Source organism: Ranitomeya variabilis, chromosome 8 (genome assembly GCF_051348905.1).
Source record: "Ranitomeya variabilis isolate aRanVar5 chromosome 8, aRanVar5.hap1, whole genome shotgun sequence".
NCBI lineage: Eukaryota > Metazoa > Chordata > Amphibia > Anura > Dendrobatidae > Ranitomeya > Ranitomeya variabilis.
Window position 1 is genome coordinate 119,195,888 of NC_135239.1, and position 20,442 is coordinate 119,216,329.

The window sequence follows — 20,442 nt, forward strand, 5'->3', positions numbered from 1 at the left end:
ATAGACCTGATCGCTGTCCACCTGGTAGACTGTTTGTTCCTGATGATTGGACCAGTAGAGTCATCTCGGAGGTTCATTCTTCTACGTTGGCGGGTCATCCTGGAATTTTTGGTACCAGGGATTTGGTGGCTAGATCCTTCTGGTGGCCATCTCTGTCTCGTGATGTGCGTGTTTTTGTGCAGTCTTGTGATGTGTGTGCTCGGGCCAAGCCTTGTTGTTCTAGGGCTAGCGGGTTGTTGTTGCCCTTGCCTATCCCGAAGAGGCCTTGGACGCACATCTCGATGGACTTTATTTCTGATCTTCCTGTCTCTCAGAGGATGTCTGTTATCTGGGTGGTGTGTGACCGTTTTTCTAAGATGGTTCATTTGGTGCCATTGCCGAAGTTGCCTTCCTCGTCTGAGTTGGTTCCTTTGTTTTTTCAAAATGTGGTTCGCTTGCATGGTATTCCTGAAAATATCGTTTCTGATAGGGGTACCCAGTTCGTTTCTAGATTTTGGCGGGCATTCTGTGCCAGGTTGGGCATTGATTTGTCTTTTTCGTCTGCCTTCCATCCTCAGACTAATGGCCAGACGGAGCGAACTAATCAAACTTTGGAGACGTATTTGAGGTGTTTTGTGTCTGCGGATCAGGATGATTGGGTTGCCTTTTTGCCGTTGGCGGAGTTTGCTCTTAATAACCGGGCCAGTTCTGCCACTTTGGTTTCCCCCTTCTTTTGCAATTCGGGGTTTCATCCCCGTTTTTCTTCTGGTCAGGTGGAGTCTTCGGATTGTCCTGGAGTAGATGCTGTGGTGGATCGGTTGTATCGGATTTGGGAACAAGTGGTGGACAATTTGAATTTGTCCCAGGAGAGGACTCAGCGGTTTGCTAACCGCCAGCGTCGGGTTGGTCCTCGCCTTCGTGTTGGGGACTTGGTGTGGTTGTCTTCCCGTTTTGTCCCTATGAGGGTTTCTTCTCCTAAATTTAAGCCTCGGTTCATCGGTCCCTATAGGATTTTGGAGATTATTAACCCTGTTTCCTTTCGTTTGGACCTTCCGGCATCTTTCGCTATCCATAATGTGTTCCATCGGTCGTTGTTGCGGAGATACGAGGTGCCGGTGGTTCCTTCTGCTGGGCCTCCTGCTCCTGTGCTGGTTGAGGGTGAATTGGAGTACGTTATAGAGAAGATCTTGGACTCCCGTATTTCCAGGCGGAGACTCCAGTACCTGGTTAAATGGAAGGGCTATGGTCAGGAAGATAATTCTTGGGTAGCTGCCTCTGATGTTCATGCCTCGGATTTGGTTCGTGCCTTTCATAGGGCTCATCTAGGTCGCCCTGGCGGTTCTTGTGAGGGTTCGGTGCCCCCTCCTTAAGGGGGGGGTACTGTTGTGATCCGCTTTTTGGCTCCCCTGGTGGTGGCTGGTGGTACTGGAGACTTGTGTGTGCTTTTCTGCCTCAGCTCACCTGCTTCCATCAGTTTTGGGAGTTTCCTATTTAGCCTTGCTCTCCAGTCACTTCCTTGCCGGTCATCATTGTAACCTGAGTCTTTCAGTTGCATGTTCCTGCTACTAGTCTGCTGATCAGCTAAGTGGACTCTTGTCCTTATTGTTTTGTTTTTCTTGTCCAGTTTACAGTTTTGTTATTTCCTGTTACTGGAAGCTCTTGTGGACTGAAATTGCCACTCCTGTGTCATGAGTTGACACAGGAGTCTTAAAGTAATTTCAGGATGGGTTTTTTGAAAGGGTTTTTCAGCTGACCGTGAAGTCCTCTTTTGTATCCTTCCTCTATCTAGTAAGTGGACCTCGCTTTGCTAAATCTACCTTCATACTGTGTATGTCTTTTCCTCTGAACTCACCGTTAATATACGTGGGGGCCACTATCATCTTTGGGGAATTTCTCTAGAAGGAAGCCAGGTCTGTTCCTTCCTCTTCCAGGCGTAGTTAGTTCTCCGGCTGGCGCATGGCATCTAGGCAGCCGTAGGAATGCTTCCTGGCTACTGTTAGTTGTGTGGTAGATTTAGGTCACGGTCAGCTTGAGTTTCCATCACCCGAGAGCTAGTCTGTTATTTTTGTGTTTCTGATGTTCCCATGCCATTGGGGAATCATGACAGTGGGGGTCATACATAATGTCAGCCATGCGTGCCAGACTGCTAACAGGCAAGACTTCCGTGCCTCACCAACAGGACGACTGACCATGCTGTCCTCCTCCTCATCATCCTCATCCTCCTCCTCCCTGTCCTCAGGCCATCCCCACTGAACAGATGTGTCTGACTAATACATATGTGTTTGTAGTACCGTCTATAGCGCATGAAAGTAGCTCCTGTTCTTCCTCCTCCTCATTGCCTACCAATCCACGTTGAGAAGACATGAGGCTGGGCTGAGTGTAATCCCCCTGTATGTTTCCTTGCTCCATGTCCTCATGCACTGCCTGCAATGCATCCTCTTTGATTGTGAGCAGAGAGGTTTTCAGAATGCTGAGAAGCGGGTGATGCTAATTATGGCGTCATCACCGCTCACCATCTTGGTGCAGTCATCAAAGTTTTGGAGGATTTTACATATGTCTGACATCCATGTCCACTCCTGAGGTCTTATGTGTGGAGTCTGACCTGAAATTTGACAGCCTTGTTGATGTTGGTAGTCAACAACGGCCCTCTTCTGCTCACAAATCCTTTCCAACATATGCAGCATAGAGTACCAGCGCGTGGGGACATCATATAACAGTCGGTGAGCTGGAAGCTCAAAACGCTGCCGAAGCACGGCAAGGGCGGCTGAAGCTGTAGCTGACTTTCTAAAATGGGCAGACAGACGGCATACTTTCACTAGCAGCTCCGGGTAGCTTTTCAGAAAACGTTGAACCACGAGGTTAAGCACATGGGCCAAGCAAGGTACATGTGTGAGCTCACCTTGCCTCAGAGCCGCCACAAGGTTACGTCCATTGTCACACATGACCATGCCTGGCTGTAGGTTCAGCGGTGTCATCCAAACATCTGACTGCTCTTTCAGCGCTATCCAAAGCTCTTCTGCATTGTGCGGTTTGTCACTCCCCCTGAGGAAGGTTTAATTACCGAAACGTGCGTCGGGGAGGGCGCATGGACCCTGGATACATTTTACCCGCCTGTCCCACTAGAGGTAATGTACACTTGTTATAACTATTTGAACTCGGACCTCTGGTCTTGTTATGTGGATGTCGGGGTTAACATCTCATCAGTATAGCAGAATGGGATTGTAGTTATCTTAACCCCTTGCTTATTACTATTTTCTGTATGAGTGTATGTTTTGTTCCCAGCTCCGTGCGCCCTTAGTATGCTCTCTAGTGGTGTCTGTGCACACCCCACAGCATTGTGCCTCACCTGTTTCTTATATGTGATGTATGTATACATGTTTTAATAAATGTTGTGCAATAATAAAATTTAACATTTTTATATACATTATTATTTGGATTTTTTGGGTCGTTTGCTTGGGTCCCTGTGATCCATAATTCTTTCTCTATATTTAATAGCGACTAATCCTGATTTATAGTCCTCTTTTTGTATTATTTTCAGCATAGACAGTCTGATTATTTTTGATCATTGTGTCAATAATATCTACTATTGGTTATGCTCTCTTTTGTTATGTGGTTGGTTTGTCACCTATGCAGATTAGCTTCAGCACAGCCTGTAGCCGCTTGGGTGAGGCAGTGCTGCAGTGCTTCCAGCTTCTCACTGATGTGTTGATTTCAGAGATGGAGGATGAAGAGGAGGAGGTGCAGGAGCTGTAGACTGTGGGGGCCAACAATCCTCGGTGTGGGGAGGATGTGTTCCATCCCAAGGTCTGACTGGGTCACTTCTTCCACTATGTTAACCCAGTGTGCCGTCAATGAGATGTACTGTCCCTGCCCACAAGCACTTGTCCACGTGTCCGTGGTTAGGTGGACTTTCCCTGTAACAGCATTGTTGAGGGCACGGGTAATGTGGGACACATGCTGGTGTAATGCCGGTATGGCACACCGGGAAATAGTGGCAACTGGGGACCGAGTACCTTGGGACGGCTGCCGCCATCAGGTTGCGGAAAGCTTCCGTCTCAACGAGCCTAAAAGACAGCATTTCTAGCGCAAGCAGAAGACAAATATTAGAATTTAGGACTGTGGGTATTTCAGCTTGCATTCAAAAGACTGGGTTATAGACAACTGAAGGCTGTGCTGGGACAAGGACGTGGACGGGCTCGATGATGGTGCTGCTTGACTGTGGGGCACAACAGGTGCAGGGCTAGAGGCATCTTCACATACACAGTGTACTGGGGATTGGCTTCTACGCAAAACAGTGGAAGAAGCAGTGGTGTGACCTGCAGACCGTGTTCCTGGAGCCTGGGGTTCGGCCCACAAAGTCGGGTGCTTTGCTTGCATGTGGCTGATCATGCTGGTGGTGGTCAGGCTGGTTGTTTTGCTACCCCTGCTGATGCAGGCATGGCAGGTGCTGCAAATGGCCTGTTTGGGGTTATCGTCAGAGTCTTTAAAAAATAACCAGACTCAGGAAGATCTAACAGTTAGAATGACAACTTCCCTCATGTTGGTGTTACTGGGAACTGGGAACAGATGCACACCTTCTGTCTGTGACCACCACACTGCTTCTTCCTGCCTGTTGCTGGGATATGCCTCCTTCCCCATTTGTGCTGCTGTCCTCGCTGTGCATGTCCTCCTGCCAGGTTGGGTCAGTCACTATGTCATCCACCACCTTGTGTTCCTCATCCGCACCCTGCTCCTCCTCCTGACTTTCTGGCAATTGTGTCTCATCATCGTCCACCTCTTGTGACACTTTCCCACTATCGCCTTCGTGTGACCGGGGCTGGTCAAAGCTTTGGGCAGCTCTACATGCGATCTCATCTTTCCCCACTTCAAGTTGACCTGCAGAGATTTCTGAATCTTGAAATGGACAACTGAACATAGTTACATAGTTATTAAGGTTGAAGGAAGACTTTAAGTCCATCTAGTTCAACCCATAGCCTAACCTAACATGCCCTAACATGTTGATCCAAAGGAAGGCAAAAAAACCCATGTGGCAAAGAGTAAGCTCCACCTTGGGGAAAAAAATTCCTTCCCGACTCCACATACGGCAATCAGACTGGTTCCCTGGATCAACACCCTATCAAGGAATCTAGTGTATATACCCTGTAACATTATACTTTTCCAGAAAGGTATCCAGTCCCCTCTTAAATTTAAGTAATGAATCACTCATTACAACATCATACGGCAGAGAGTTCCATAGTCTCACTGCTCTTACAGTAAAGAATCCGCGTCTGTTATTATGCTTAAACCTTCTTTCCTCCAGACGTAGAGGATGCCCCCTTGTCCCTGTCACCGGTCTATGATTAATTAAACAGATCATCAGAAAGGTCTTTGTACTGTCCCCTCATATACTGTATTTATACATTAACATAAGATCACCCCTTAGTCTTCGTTTTTCTAAACTAAACAGCCCCAAGTGTAATAACCTATCTTGGTATTGCAGACCCCCCAGTCCTCTAATAACCTTGGTCGCTCTTCTTTGCACCCGCTCCAGTTCAGCTATGTCTTTCTTATACACCACAGACCAGAACTGTGCACAGTATTCTAAGTGTGGTCAAACTAGTGACTTGTATAGAGGTAAAATTATGTTCTCCTCATGAGCATCTATGCCTCTTTTAATGCATCCCATTATTTTATTTGCATTTGTAGCAGCTACCTGACACTGGCCACTAAATGTGAGTTTGTCATCCACCCATACACCCAGGTCTTTTTCATTGACGGTTTTGCCCAGAGTTTTAGAATTAAGCACATAGTTATACATCTTATTACTTCTACCCAAGTGCATGACCTTACATTTATCCCCATTAAAGCTCATTTGCCAGTTATCAGCCCAAGCTTCTAGTTTACATAAATCATCCTGTAATATAAAATTGTCCTCCCCCGTATTGATTACCCTGCAGAGTTTAGTGTCATCTGCAAATATTGAAATTCTACTCTGAATGCCCCCTACAAGGTCATTAATAAATATGTTAAAAAGAAGAGGGCCCAATACTGACCCCTGTGGTACCCCACTGCTAACCGCGACCCAGTCCGAGTGTGCTCCATGAATAACCACCCTTTGTTTCCTATCCCTGAGCCAGCTCTCAATCCACTTACACATATTTTCCCCTATCCCCATTATTCTCATTTTATGTAACAACCTTTTGTGTGGCACCGTATCAAAATCTTTTGAAAAGTCCATATACACTACATCCACTGGGCTCCCTTGGTCCAGTACGGAACTTACCTCTTCATAGAAGCTGATCAAATTAGTCTGACATGAACGGTCCCTAGTAAACCCGTGCTGATACTGGGTCATGAGGTTATTCCTCTTCAAATACTCCAGTATAGCATCCCTTAGAAAGCCCTCCAGGATTTTACCCACAGTAGAGGTTAAGCTTACTGGCCTATAATTACCGAGTTCAGTTTTTGTCCCCTTTTTGAATATTGGCACCACATTTGCTATACGCCAGTCCTGTGGTACAGACCCTGTTATTATGGAGTCTTTAAAGATTAAAAATAATGGTCTATTAGAATGGAACAATTGATAAACCAGTCCACTGGGGATCCTGAAAAATTTTATAACGTTTGGGCTCCATGGATTGCACTCAGGGAGACCCCAGAGCTGGACACGTGGCTATCCGGATTCTAACTTACATTCGAAACCGCCCCGGACGCGTCCACAATGTGGATGCTGCCCCTTTACCCCAACTTGCCACCATGGCTTGAAATCAATGTCAGCATTACATTGGCTTCTCCATTGCTTCATGGGGACTGGGACCCACCTGGGGGAGGGACCGCATTCCCCGTACTTATCGCACCCTTCTATTTTTACCCGCATTCCCCTCTTTCCCCCTCCTTTCTTCTTTCCTTTCACTTTCTCCTTTTCTAATTGCCTTTTCTACTTAGTGTCGTTCTCTTTTTAAATAAATGACTCAATATAGTGAGTAATGATTAGTTTTCTTCGTTATTGTTTACGTGTTAACAATAATAAAAGTTATTATTATTATTATATCGAATGTGATAACATTGGCATTGGCCAATAGCACTCAGAAACCACTGGGACTTCATCTTCATGTTTGAATTATGGGTTGTATCCTAATGTTGTAACCAACTGTGTTTCAGCGTTGTTCCATTTCTGTATTGTTCATTTGCTTCAATAAACTTGATTTATACAAAAATAATGGTCTATCAATGACTGTACTTAATTCCTGCAGTACTCGAGGGTGTATCTAATCCGAGCCCGGAGATTTGTCAATTTTAGTGATTTTTAGACGCCGCCGTACTTCCTGCTGGGTTAAGAAGGTGACATTTCATTGGGAATTTTTATCACTAGTCATTTTGTCTGCCATGGGATTTTCTTTTGTAAATACTGATGAAAAAAAGTCATTTAGCATATTGGCTTTTTCCTCATCCTCATCCACCACTTCACCCAGACTATTTTTAAGGGGGCCAACACTATCATTTTTTAGTTTCTTACTATTTATGTAGTTAAAGAATATTTTGGGATTATTTTTACTCTCTCTGGCAATGAGTCTCTCTGTCTCAATCTTGATTTGCTTTTTACAGAATTTATTTAATTTTCTGTATTTATTTAATGCCTCATCACTACCTATTCCTTTAATTCTCTAAATGCTTTATTTTTGTCACTTATTGCACCCCTTACAGCTTTATTTAGCCATATTGGTTTCCTCCTATTTCTAGTATGTTTATTCCCATATGGTATATACTGTGCACAGGTCCTATCCAGGATGCTAATAAATGTCTCCCATTTTCTTTGTGTATTTTTATGTCTCAGGATATCGTCCCAGTTAATTGCACCAAGATCCTCTCTCATCCGTTGGAAATTTGCCCTCCTGAAGTTTAGTGTCCTTGTCACCCCTCATCTTATTAAAGGATACACGAAAACTTATTACTCTTCAGAGTGTCCAAGTGTGGGTTCAGTTGTCTCAGGGCACTTGGCATGGTGGGAGGAAGGAGGATCAGGGTGAGGAATATCGTGGCCACACTCATGGCTACTCAGACTTGACTGTGTGGAAGACATGGTGGTGGTGGTGGCTAAGTGACTGGAAGCATTATCCGCTATCCAACCAACAACCGTTTCACACTGCTCTGGCTTCAATAGTGGTGTGCTGCGGTCCCCTAGAAACTGGGACAGGAAGGTTGAGCAAGAAGATGTGGGTCTTTGTTGTTGCCCACTTTCACCTTGGCCACGGCCTCATCCTCTGGATGCACATCGGTATCATGTCCACTTCTCCGTCCCTTGCCCCTTGCCTTAACGATTTTAAATGAACTACTGCACTATTTCAAATGCTCAACACAAATGTCTTTATTAGTAGCAACATAATATCTGGTCAGTTTGCCTGCAAATCTATGATTTTTCAAACCCAAACACCAGGCAGGCCTCAGCCTGACATAACAGACTGTATTCAATGTTTGGGGGCTTTTTTGTGAAGTGAATTTATGCAAAATAGTGCTGTATAGAATTTGAGCATCAGACAGCCAAAAAATAAGTACACCGACCTACAATGACCAAACTTGGATCATGCAGATATCTGGCGGCTGTCACAAAAATACCACACTGGCAAATATGTGGCTTTTTTTTTGTTTGATATACAAAATAGTGCTCTATAGAATTTGAGTATCAGGCAACAAAAAAATAAGTACACCGACCTACAATGACCAAACTTGGATCATGCAGATATATGATGGCTGTCACAGAAATACCACACTGGCAAATATGTGGCCTTTTTTTTTGTTTGATATACAAAATAGTGCTCTATAGAATTGGAGTATCAGACAGCCAAAAAATAAGTACATCGGCCTACAATAACAAAACTTGGAGCACGCAGATATATGACGGCTGTAATGGAAATACCACACTGGCAAATATGTGGACTTTTTTTGGTTTGATATGCAAAATAGTGCTGTATAGAATTGGAGTATCAGACAGCCAAAAAATAAGTACACCGGCCTACAATGACCAAACTTGGAGCATGCAGATATATGAGGACTTTTTCGGTGAATTTAAAACACAAAAAAAAATGTGGCACAAGGCTAGCACACACAACTATGCTACGTATGCCTGACAAACTATGATTTTTCAACAGGCCTCAGTCTGACAGAACAGACTGTATATTTTTTTTGGGGGGTGAATGTTTGGAAAAAAATCCAACTAGTATATAGTAAATAAGCTGCAGCAGCAACAGCAGCAGCCGTTATGCAGCTTTGTGAGGGATGCAGTGGGAGCAATGAATGCACATACAGTGCCTGGAACTTGCACTGATGTGGATATGCTGTGCCCTGCCTACCTAGTGCTGCAATATCGGGACCCACAAATTAGCCCTAAATAGGACTGTTGGTTTCTCAGGAGTTGTGGATGCAAGAGTTGCAGACCTATACTACCTCTAAAAACCACGATTTTGACCCTATTTCGGCACCAGCTCTCCCTACTCTCGCTGAAACAGGAGCAGAATGCAGCGAGCAGGGTGGCGCCAGGTCTCTTATACTCCTGATGATGCTGTACAGCCAAGTGTTGTGAATTCCATTCTTGGGCTCCATCCTGTGGTTGCGAATGGTATTTTTGGGAGTTCTGCTCTTGGGCTCCCTCTGGTGGTTTCAAGTGGAACTTAGCAGCTGCGTTCACTAATCGGTTTCCTGGCCTTGTTATTTAACTGGGCTTTTGGCTTTAGTGGATGCCAGCTGTCAATGTATTTCCTGTGGATTCAGTCCTTTCCTGGAAGTTCTCTGTTGGCCAGTCCATTTTCAGCTTAAGATAAGTCTGCTACTTTTTGGGTGTTTCCCTGCTTATGACCTTCTGTTCAGTTCAATTTATGTCTCTTTTGTCCAGCTTGTCATTATGAAATATTCCGGCTAGTTGGAAGCTCTGGGGTCGCAGATTTGCCCCTCCACACCGTGAGTTGGTGTGGTGGTTATTTTTGTAAACTCTGCGTGGACTTTTAGTTTTTATGCTGACCGCACAGCAACCTTTTCTATCTCTGTCTATTTAAATAGTATTGGCCTCCTTTGCTAAAAAATCTAGTTTCATTTCTGAGTTTGTCATTTCCCTCTCCACTTACCGTCAATATTTGTGGGGGGCTATCTTCCTTTGGGGGTTTCTCTGAGGCGAGATAGCTTTCCGTTTCCATTTTCAGGGGTAGCTAGTTCTTAGGCTGTGCAGAGGCGTCTAGGCAGAGTTAGGTACGCTCCACGGCTATTTCTAGTGTTGGTGTTAGGAGTAGGGATTGCGGTCAGTAAAGTTACCACCTCCTCAGAGCTAGTCCTATTTTTGTTTTACCCACCAGGTCATTTCAGTGCTGCTCTGTAGCGAGTCCATGATTGGTTTTGCCCACCAGGTCATCTCAGTACCGCTCCGTACCCACCAGGTCATAACAGTACAGCTGGCCCACAATGTGTTAAATGCATCTCAAAAGAGGGAAGAGAAAGTTCTGAGTCATAGTTTTTTTTTTCTTGTTGCCTGTTTTGTCTTTTTTTTTCCCCTTGATTTTTGGATGGTGCAGGAGCTTGGTACTGATATGGAGATTCAGGGTCTGTCTGCGCGTGTTGATCATCTCGCTGCAAGGGTACAGAGTATCCAAGACTATGTTGTTCAAACTCCTGTTTCTGAGCCTAGAATTCCTATTCCTGATTTGTTTTCTGAGGATAGATCTAGGTTTGTGAATTTTAAAAATAATTGCAGATTATTTTTTGCTCTGAGACCCCGTTCCTCTGGTGACCCCATTCAGCAGGTGAAGATTGTTATTTCTCTGTTGCGTGGCGACCCGCAGGACAGGGCATTCTCCCTTGAGCCAGGGAATCCTGCATTGCTCAATATAGATTCGTTTTTTCAAGCGTTTGGACTGCTTTATGACGAACCCAATTCTGTGGATCAGGCAGAAAAAATTTTGCTGGCTCTGTGTCAGGGTCAGGAAGCAGTAGAGATATATTGTCAGAAATTTAGAAAGTGGTCTGTGCTTACAAAATGGAATGAGGATGCCCTGGCGGCTATTTTCAGAAAGGGTCTTTCTGAAGCTCTTAAAGATGTTATGGTGGGGTTTCCCACGCCTGCTGGTTTGAACGAATCAATGTCTCTGGCCATTCAGATTGATCGGCGCTTACGTGAACGTAAGGAGGTGCACCATATGGCGGTGTCCTCTGGGCAGAGTTCTGAGCCTATGCAAGGCGATAGAGTTTTGACGAGAGCAGAACGGCAGGAGTTCAGACGTCAGAATGGGCTGTGTTTTTACTGTGGTGACGCTACTCATGTTATCTCTGACTGCCCGAAGCGAACTAAGAGGGTTGCTAAGTCGGTTACCATCAGTACTTTACAGCCTAAATTTCTCTTGTCTATTACCCTGATTTGCTCATTGTCGTCCTTTTCTGTAATGGCATTTGTGGATTCTGGCGCTGCCCTGAACTTCATGGACCTGGAATTTGCCAAGCGCTGTGGTGTTTCCTTGGAGCCGTTGCAGAGTCCTATTCCCTTGAGGTGGATTGATGCAACGCCATTGGCCAAGAATAAACCTCAGTACTGGACACAGTTAGCCATGAACATGGCTCCAGCACATCAGGAAAATATTCGCTTTTTGGTGTTGCATAATTTGCATGATGTGGTTGTGCTGTGGTTTCCATGGTTACAGGTACATAATCCAGTGCTGGATTGGAAATCTATGTCCGTGACTAGTTGGGGTTGTCAGGGGATACATAGTGACATTCCTCTGATGTCAATTTCCTCGTCCCCTTCTTCTGAAGTTCCTGAGTTTTTGTCAGATTTCCAGGATATATTTGAGGAGCCTAAATCCAGTCCTCTGCCTCCTCATAGGGACTGTGATTGCGCTATTTATTTGATTCCTGGCTGTAAGTTCCCTAAAGGTCGACTTTTCAATCTGTCTGTGCCAGAGAATACCGCTATGCGGACTTATGTAAAAGAGTCCTTGGAGAAGGGGCATATTAGCCCGTCTTCGTCACCGTTGGGAGCGGGGTTCTTTTTTGTTGCCAAGAAGGATGGCTCCTTGAGGCCCTGTATAGATTATCGCCTTCTCAATAAGATCACGGTCAAATTCCAGTACCCTTTGCCTTTGCTCTCTGATTTGTTTGCTCGGATCAAAGGGGCTAGCTGCTTTACCAAGATTGACCTTCGAGGGGCATATAATCTGGTCCACATCAAACAGGGTGATGAATGGAAAACAGCATTTAATACGCCCGAAGGCCATTTTGAATATCTTGTGATGCCTTTCGGGCTCTCTAATGCTCCATCTGTGTTTCAGTCCTTTATGCATGATATTTTGATATTTTCCGGGAGTATTTGGATAAATTTATGATTGTATATTTGGATGATATTTTGTTTTTTTCCGATGATTGGGAGACTCATGTGAAGCAGGTCAGGATGGTATTTCAGATTCTTCGTGGTAATACACTGTTTGTGAAGGGGTCTAAGTGCCTTTTTGGAGTTCAGAAGGTTTCCTTTCTGGGGTTCATTTTTTCTCCCTCGGCTATTGAAATGGACCCTGTTAAGGTCCAGGCTATTTATGATTGGACTCAGCCCACATCTGTGAAGAGCCTTCAGAAATTTTTGGGCTTTGCTAATTTTTATCGCCGCTTCATTGCTAATTTTTCTACTGTGGTTAAACCTCTGACCGATTCGACCAAGAAAGGTGCAGATGTGGTGAATTGGTCCTCTGCGGCTGTGGAGGCCTTTCAGGAGCTTAAGCGTCATTTTACTTCTGCCCCTGTGTTGCGTCAGCCAGATGTTTCTCTCCCTTTTCAGGTTGAGGTTGACGCTTCTGAGATTGGGGCAGGAGCTGTTCTGACTCAGAGAAGCTCTGATGGCTCTGTGTTGAAGCCGTGTGCTTTCTTCTCCAGAAAGTTTTCGCCTGCTGAGCGTAATTATGATGTCGGCAATCGGGATTTGTTGGCTATGAAGTGGCATTGGCTTGAGGGAGCCAAGCATCGTGTTGTGGTCTTGACCGACCATAAGAATCTGATTTACCTTGAGTCGGCCAAGCGCTTGAATCCTAGACAGGCTCGGTGGTCTTTGTTTTTCTCCCGTTTTGATTTTGTGGTCTCGTATCTTCCGGGATCTAAGAATGTGAAAGCTGATGCCTTGTCTAGGAGTTTTTTGCCTGATTCTCCTGGAGTCCGTGAGCCGGCTGGTATTCTCAAGGAGGGGGTGATTCTTTCTGCTATCTCCCCTGATTTGCGGCGGGTGCTTCAGGAGTTTCAGGCTGATAGACCCGACCGCTGTCCTGTGGGGAAATTGTTTGTTCCGGATAGATGGACTAATAAGGTGATTTCTGAGATCCATTGTTCGGTGTTGGCTGGTCATCCTGGGATCTTTGGAACCAGAGATTTGGTTGCCAGGTCCTTTTGGTGGCCTTCTTTGTCACGGGATGTGCGTTCCTTCGTGCAGTCCTGTGGGATTTGTGCCCGGGCTAAGCCCTGCTGTTCTCGTGCTAGTGGGTTGCTTTTGCCCTTGCCTATCCCTGAGAGGCCCTGGACGCATATTTCCATGGATTTTATTTCCGATCTTCCTGTGTCTCAGAAGATGTCTGTCATCTGGGTGGTTTGTGACCGGTTTTCTAAAATGGTCCATTTGGTACCTTTGCCTAAGTTGCCTTCCTCCTCTGATTTGGTTCCTTTGTTTTTCCAGCATGTGGTTCGTTTGCATGGTATTCCGGAGAATATTGTGTCTGACAGAGGTACCCAGTTTGTTTCTAGGTCTTGGCGGTCCTTTTGTGGTAGAATGGGCATTAATTTGTCTTTTTCTTCGGCATTTCACCCTCAGACAAATGGACAGACGGAGCGAACCAATCAGACCTTGGAAACCTACTTGAGATGCTTTGTGTCTGCTGATCAGGATGATTGGGTTACCTTCTTGCCGTTGGCCGAGTTTGCCCATAATAATCGGGCTAGTTCGGCTACTTTGGTTTCGCCTTTTTTTTGCAATTTCGGTTTTCATCCTCGTTTTTCTTCAGGGCAGGTTGAGCCTTCGGATTGTCCTGGGGTGGATTCTGTGGTGGACAGGTTGCAGCGGATTTGGACTCATGTGGTGGACAATTTAACATTGTCTCAGGAAAAGGCTCAACGTTTTGCTAACTGCCGTCGGTGCGTTGGTCCCCGGCTTCGGGTTGGGGATTTGGTCTGGTTGTCTTCTCGTCATGTTCCTATGAAGGTCTCTTCCCCTAAGTTTAATCTCGTTTTATTGGTCCTTATAGGATTTCAGAAATTATCAATCTGGTGTCTTTTCGTTTGGCCCTTCCAGCTTCGTTTTCCATTCATAATGTGTTCCATAGATCTTTGTTGCGGAGATATGTGGTGCCCATGGTTCCCTCCGTTGACCCTCCTGCTCCGGTGTTGGTTGAGGGGGAGCTGGAATATGTGGTGGAGAAGATTTTGGATTCTCGTCTTTCAAGGCGGAAACTTCAGTATCTGGTCAAGTGGAAGGGTTATGGCCAGGAGGATAACTCTTGGGTTTTTGCCTCCGATGTCCATGCTGCCGATTTGGTACGTGCTTTTCATTTGGCTCGTCCCGATCGGCCTGGGGGCTCTGGTGAGGGTTCGGTGACCCCTCCTCAAGGGGGGGGGTACTGTTGTGAATTCCGTTCTTGGGCTCCATCCTGTGGTTGCGAATGGTATTTTTGGGAGTTCTGCTCTTGGGCTCCCTCTGGTGGTTTCAAGTGGAACTTAGCAGCTGCGTTCACTAATCGGTTTCCTGGCCTTGTTATTTAACTGGGCTTTTGGCTTTAGTGGATGCCAGCTGTCAATGTATTTCCTGTGGATTCAGTCCTTTCCTGGACGTTCTCTGTTGGCCAGTCCATTTTCAGCTTAAGATAAGTCTGCTACTTTTTGGGTGTTTCCCTGCTTATGACCTTCTGTTCAGTTCAATTTATGTCTCTTTTGTCCAGCTTGTCATTATGAAATATTCTGGCTAGTTGGAAGCTCTGGGGTCGCAGATTTGCCCCTCCACACCGTGAGTCGGTGTAGTGGTTATTTTTGTAAACTCTGCGTGGACTTTTAGTTTTTATACTGACTGCACAGCAACCTTTTCTATCTCTGTCTATTTAAATAGTATTGGCCTCCTTTGCTAAAAAATCTAGTTTCATTTCTGAGTTTGTCATTTCCCTCTCCACTCACCGTCAATATTTGTGGGGGGCTATCTTCCTTTGGGGGTTTCTCTGAGGCGAGATAGCTTTCCGTTTCCATCTTCAGGGGTAGCTAGTTCTTAGGCTGTGCAGAGGCGTCTAGGCAGAGTTAGGTACGCTCCACGGCTATTTCTAGTGTTGATGTTAGGAGTAGGGATTGCGGTCAGTAAAGTTACCACCTCCTCAGAGCTAGTCCTATTTTTGCTTTACCCACCAGGTCATTTCAGTGCTGCTCCGTAGCGAGTCCATGATTGGTTTTGCCCACCAGGTCATCTCAGTACCGCTCCGTACCCACCAGGTCATAACAGCCAAGCCAATCACTGCACGACCACAACAAAGAGGGCTGTGGCATTTCATAGCCTGGCAGACAATCCCTGCAGCATGATTGGGTCTCTAAAGTCCGCCAAAACTGCTGGGTGGAGACTGCAGTTACCGCCGAATAATCCCAGAAATGCTCGCCGTGTACGCCGAGCATAGCGATACTCGGGCGAGTACCGAATAGTGGCGAGCACGTTCGCTCATCACTACTAATAATCCCTCTATGTAGCCTGGGCCTATTTGACCACGGACGGATTATTACATCATGAAGATCACCCTCGCTCACATGGGGTGCGCGGGCGATTGCTGCCCGGTGTCAGCTGATTCTGACAGCTGACACCCAGCAGTAAGCTCCAGGAGTGGTCACAGACTACTCACAGCACTTTAACCCCCCGAAATGCTGTGATCAAGCAAGATCGCAGCATTCTGTGTGCCAGCAGAGGGTTGACAGCCCCTCTGCCTTTGGATCGGAGATCGTTGCCATCATGATGACATCCGGGTGACCAGAGCTAGGAAACATGCTGATCATGCGCAGTGCATGATCAGCAAGTCTCCCTGTCAATGCAGAGCTGACAGTTTCTGCAGCATTGTGATGCTGCTGCATCTCCATGCTGTAGAAGCGATCAGCCTGCAATAAATGATTGTCCCATAGTGGGACAAAGTTAAAAAGTTAAAAAAAGTAATACGATCTTATAAAACATTGTAAACATATATATATATATATATATATATATATATATATATATATATATATATATATACTACCGTTCATAAGTTTAGGGTCACCCAGACAATTTTGTGTTTTCCATGATAACTCATACTTTTATTAATCAAATGAGTTGCCAAATGAATTGAAAATCTAGTCCAGACATTAACAAGGTTCGAAAAAAAGATTTTTATTTGAAATAACAATTTTCTCCTTAAAACTTTGCTTTCATCAAAGAATGCCCCTTTTGCAGTAATTACAGCATTGCAGACCTTTGGCATTCTAGCAGTTAATTTGCTGATGTAATCTGGAGAAATTTCACCCCATGCTTCCAGAAGCCCCTCCCACACGTTCTGGCTTGATGGGCACTTTTTGCGTACCATACGGTCAAGCTGCTCCCACAACAGTTTAATGGGGTTGAGATCTGGTGACTGCGCTGGCCAATCCATTACAGATAGAATACCAGCTGCCTGCTTCTTCCCTAAATAGTTCTTGCATAATTTGGAGGTGTGCTTTGGGTCATTGTCCTGTTGTAGGAAGAAATTGGTTCCAATCAAGTGCTGTCCACAGGGTATGTCATGGCATTGCAAAATGGAGTGATAGCCTTCCTTATTAGTGTTGAGCGATACCGTCCGATACTTGAAAGTATCGGTATCGGATAGTATCGGCCGATACCCGAAAAGTATAGGATATCGCCGATACCGATACCCGATACCAATACAAGTCAATGGGACACCAAGTATCGGAAGGTATCCTGGATGGTTCCCAGGGTCTGAAGGAGAGGAAACTCTCCTTCAGGCCCTGGGATCCATATTAATGTGTAAAATAAAGAATTAAAATAATAAATATGGATATACTCACCCATCCAGAGGCCCCTGCACCTTACCGCTGTTAACCGGCAGCCTGCTTTGCTTAAAATGAGCGCGTTCAGGACCTTCCATGACGTCACGGCTTCTGATTGGTCGCGTGCCGCTCATGTGACCGCCACGTGACCAATCACAAGCCGCAATGTCATTCTCAGGTCCTAAATTCCTAGAATGAGGAGTTTAGGGCCTGAGAATGACGTCGCGGCTTGTGATTGGTCGCGTGGCGGTCACATGAGCGGCACGCGACCAATCAGAAGCCGTGACGTCATGGAATGTCCTAAACGCGCTCATTTTAAGCAAAGCAGGCTGCCGGTTAACAGCGGTAAGGTGCAGGGGCCTCCGGAGAGGTGAGTATATCCATATTTATTATTTTAATTCTTTATTTTACACATTAATATGGTTCCGATACCGATTCCCGATACCACAAAAGTATCGGATCTCGGTATCGGAATTCCGATACCGCAAATATCGGCCGATACCCGATACTTGCGGTATCGGAATGCTCAACACTATTCCTTATTCAATATCCCTTTTACCTTGTACAAATCTCCCACTTTACCAGCACCAAAGCAACCCCAGACCATTACATTACCTCCACTTTTTTCCAACCTTCCTCTGTCCAAAGCCTGTGTTCTTTTGCCCCCAAAAATCTTTTCCTTTTATTAGCCAGTCTCAGATTTTGCTTTTTCTTTACCACTCTGCCCTGAAGACCAGCATCCCGGAGTTGCCTCTTCACTGAAGACGTTGACACTAGCATTTTGCGTGTACTATTTAATGAAGCTGCCAGCTGAGGACCTGTGAGGCGTCGATTTTTCAAACTACAGACTCTAATGTACTTGTCTTGTTGCTCAGTTGTGCAGCGGGGCCTCCCACTTCTCTTTCTACTCTGGTTAGAGCCTGTTTGTGCTCTCCTCTGAAGGAAATAGTACACACCTTTGTAGGAAATCTTCAGTTGCTTGGCAATTTCTTGTACGGAATAGCCTTCATTTCTAAGAAAAAGAACAGATTGTTGAGTTTCACATGAAAGTTCTTTTTTTCTGGCCATTTTGAGATTTTAATTGAACTAACAAATGTAATGCTCCAGATTCTCAACTAGCTCAAAGGAAGGTCAAGTTTATAGCTTCTTTTATCAGCCAAACTGTTTTCAGCTGTGCTAACATACTTGCACAAGGGTTTTCAAGGATATTCTAACCATCCATTAGTCTTCTTACACAGTTAGCAAACAAAAAGTACCATAAGAACCCTGGAGTGATGGTTGTTGGAAATGGGCCTCTGTACATCTATGAAGATATTGCATTATAAACCAGATGTTTGCAGCTAGAATAGTCATTTGCCACATTAACAATGTATAGAGTGTACAGGTCCTTCTCAAAAAATTAGCATATAGTGTTAAATTTCATTATTTACCATAATGTAATGATTACAATTAAACTTTCATATACTATAGATTCATTATCCACCAACTGAAATTTGTCAGGTCTTTTATTGTTTTAATACTGATGATTTTGGCATACAACTCCTGATAACCCAAAAAACCTGTCTCAATAAATTAGCATATCAAGAAAAGGTTCTCTAAATGACCTATTACCCTAATCTTCTGAATCAACTAATTAACTCTAAACACATGCAAAAGATACCTGAGGCTTTTAAAAACTCCCTGCCTGGTTCATTACTCAAAACCCCCATCATGGGTAAGACTAGCGACCTGACAGATGTCAAGAAGGCCATCATTGACACCCTCAAGCAAGAGGGTAAGACCCAGAAAGAAATTTCTCAACAAATAGGCTGTTCCCAGAGTGCTGTATCAAGGCACCTCAATGGTAAGTCTGTTGGAAGGAAACAATGTGGCAGAAAACGCTGTACAACGAGAAGAGGTGACCGGAACCTGAGGAAGCAGTGGACTGAGTCTGGTGTGGAAACATCCAGAGCCACCGTGCACAGGCGTGTGCAGGAAATGGGCTACAGGTGCCGCATTCCCCAGGTAAAGCCACTTTTGAACCATAAACAGCGGCTGAAGCGCCTGACCTGGGCTACAGAGAAGCAGCACTGGACTGTTGCTAAGTGGTCCCAAGTACTTTTTTCTGATGAAAGCAAATTTTGCATGTCATTCGGAAATCAAGGTGCCAGAGTCTGGAGGAAGACTGGGGAGAAGGAAATGCCAAAATGCCTGAAGTCCAGTGTCAAGTACCCACAGTCAGTTATGGTGTGGGGTGCCATGTCAGCTGCTGGTGTTGGTCCACTGTGTTTCATCAAGGGCAGGGTCAATGCAGCTAGCTATCAGGAGATTTTGGAGCACTTCATGCTTCCCTCGGCTGAAATGCTTTATGGAGATGAAGATTTCATTTTTCAGCACGACCTGGCATCTGCTCACAGTGCCAAAACCACTGGTAAATGGTTTACTGACCATGGTATTACTGTGCTCAATTGGCCTGCCAACTCTCCTGACCTGAACCCCATAGAGAATCTGTGGGATATTGTGAAGAGAAAGTTGAGAGACGCAAGACCCAACACTCTGGATGAGCTTAAGGTCGCTATTGAAGCATCCTGGGCCTCCATAACATCTCAGCAGTGTCACAGGCTGATTGCCTCCATGCCACGCCGCATTGAAGCAGTCATTTCTGCCAAAGGATTCCCGACCAAGTATTGAGTGCATAACTGAACATTATTATTTGATGTTTTTTTTGTTTGGTATTAAAAAACACTTTTATTTGATTGGTCGGGTGAAATATGCTAATTTATTGAGACAGGTTTTTTGGGTTATCAGGAGTTGTATGCCAAAATCATCAGTATTAAAACAATAAAAGACCTGACAAATTTCAGTTGGTGGATAATGAATCTATAGTATATGAAAGTTTAATTGTAATCATTACATTATGATAAATAATGAAATTTAACACTATATGCTAATTTTTTGAGAAGGACCTGTATTTATGAATCATTTAATGTTAGCTTCATTGGAAAAAAACTGCTTTTCTTAAAAAAAAAGGAAATTTCTAAGTGACCCTAAAATTTTGAACGGTAGTGTATATATATATATAAAATCAAAAATAATAATAAAAAAAAAAAAAAAAGATATTGTAACTACAAATAAATATTTGAATGGAAAAAATATACACAATAAAAGTTCACATATTTAGTATTGCTGCGTTTGCAATGACCCGACCTATAAAACTGTCCCACTAGTTAACCCCTTTAGTGAACACCATAATAAATAAATAAAAAGTAAGGCATAAAATTTATCATCATACCGCCAAACAAAAATTGTAATAAAACGTGATCAAAAAGACAGATAAACATCAGCAGAAAAATAAGAAAAAGCTATAGCTCTCACAATAAAGGGATGAAAAAATAATTATTTTTTCTATAAAATAGTTTTTATTGTGTAAAAGCGCCAAAACATAAGAAAGCTATATAAATG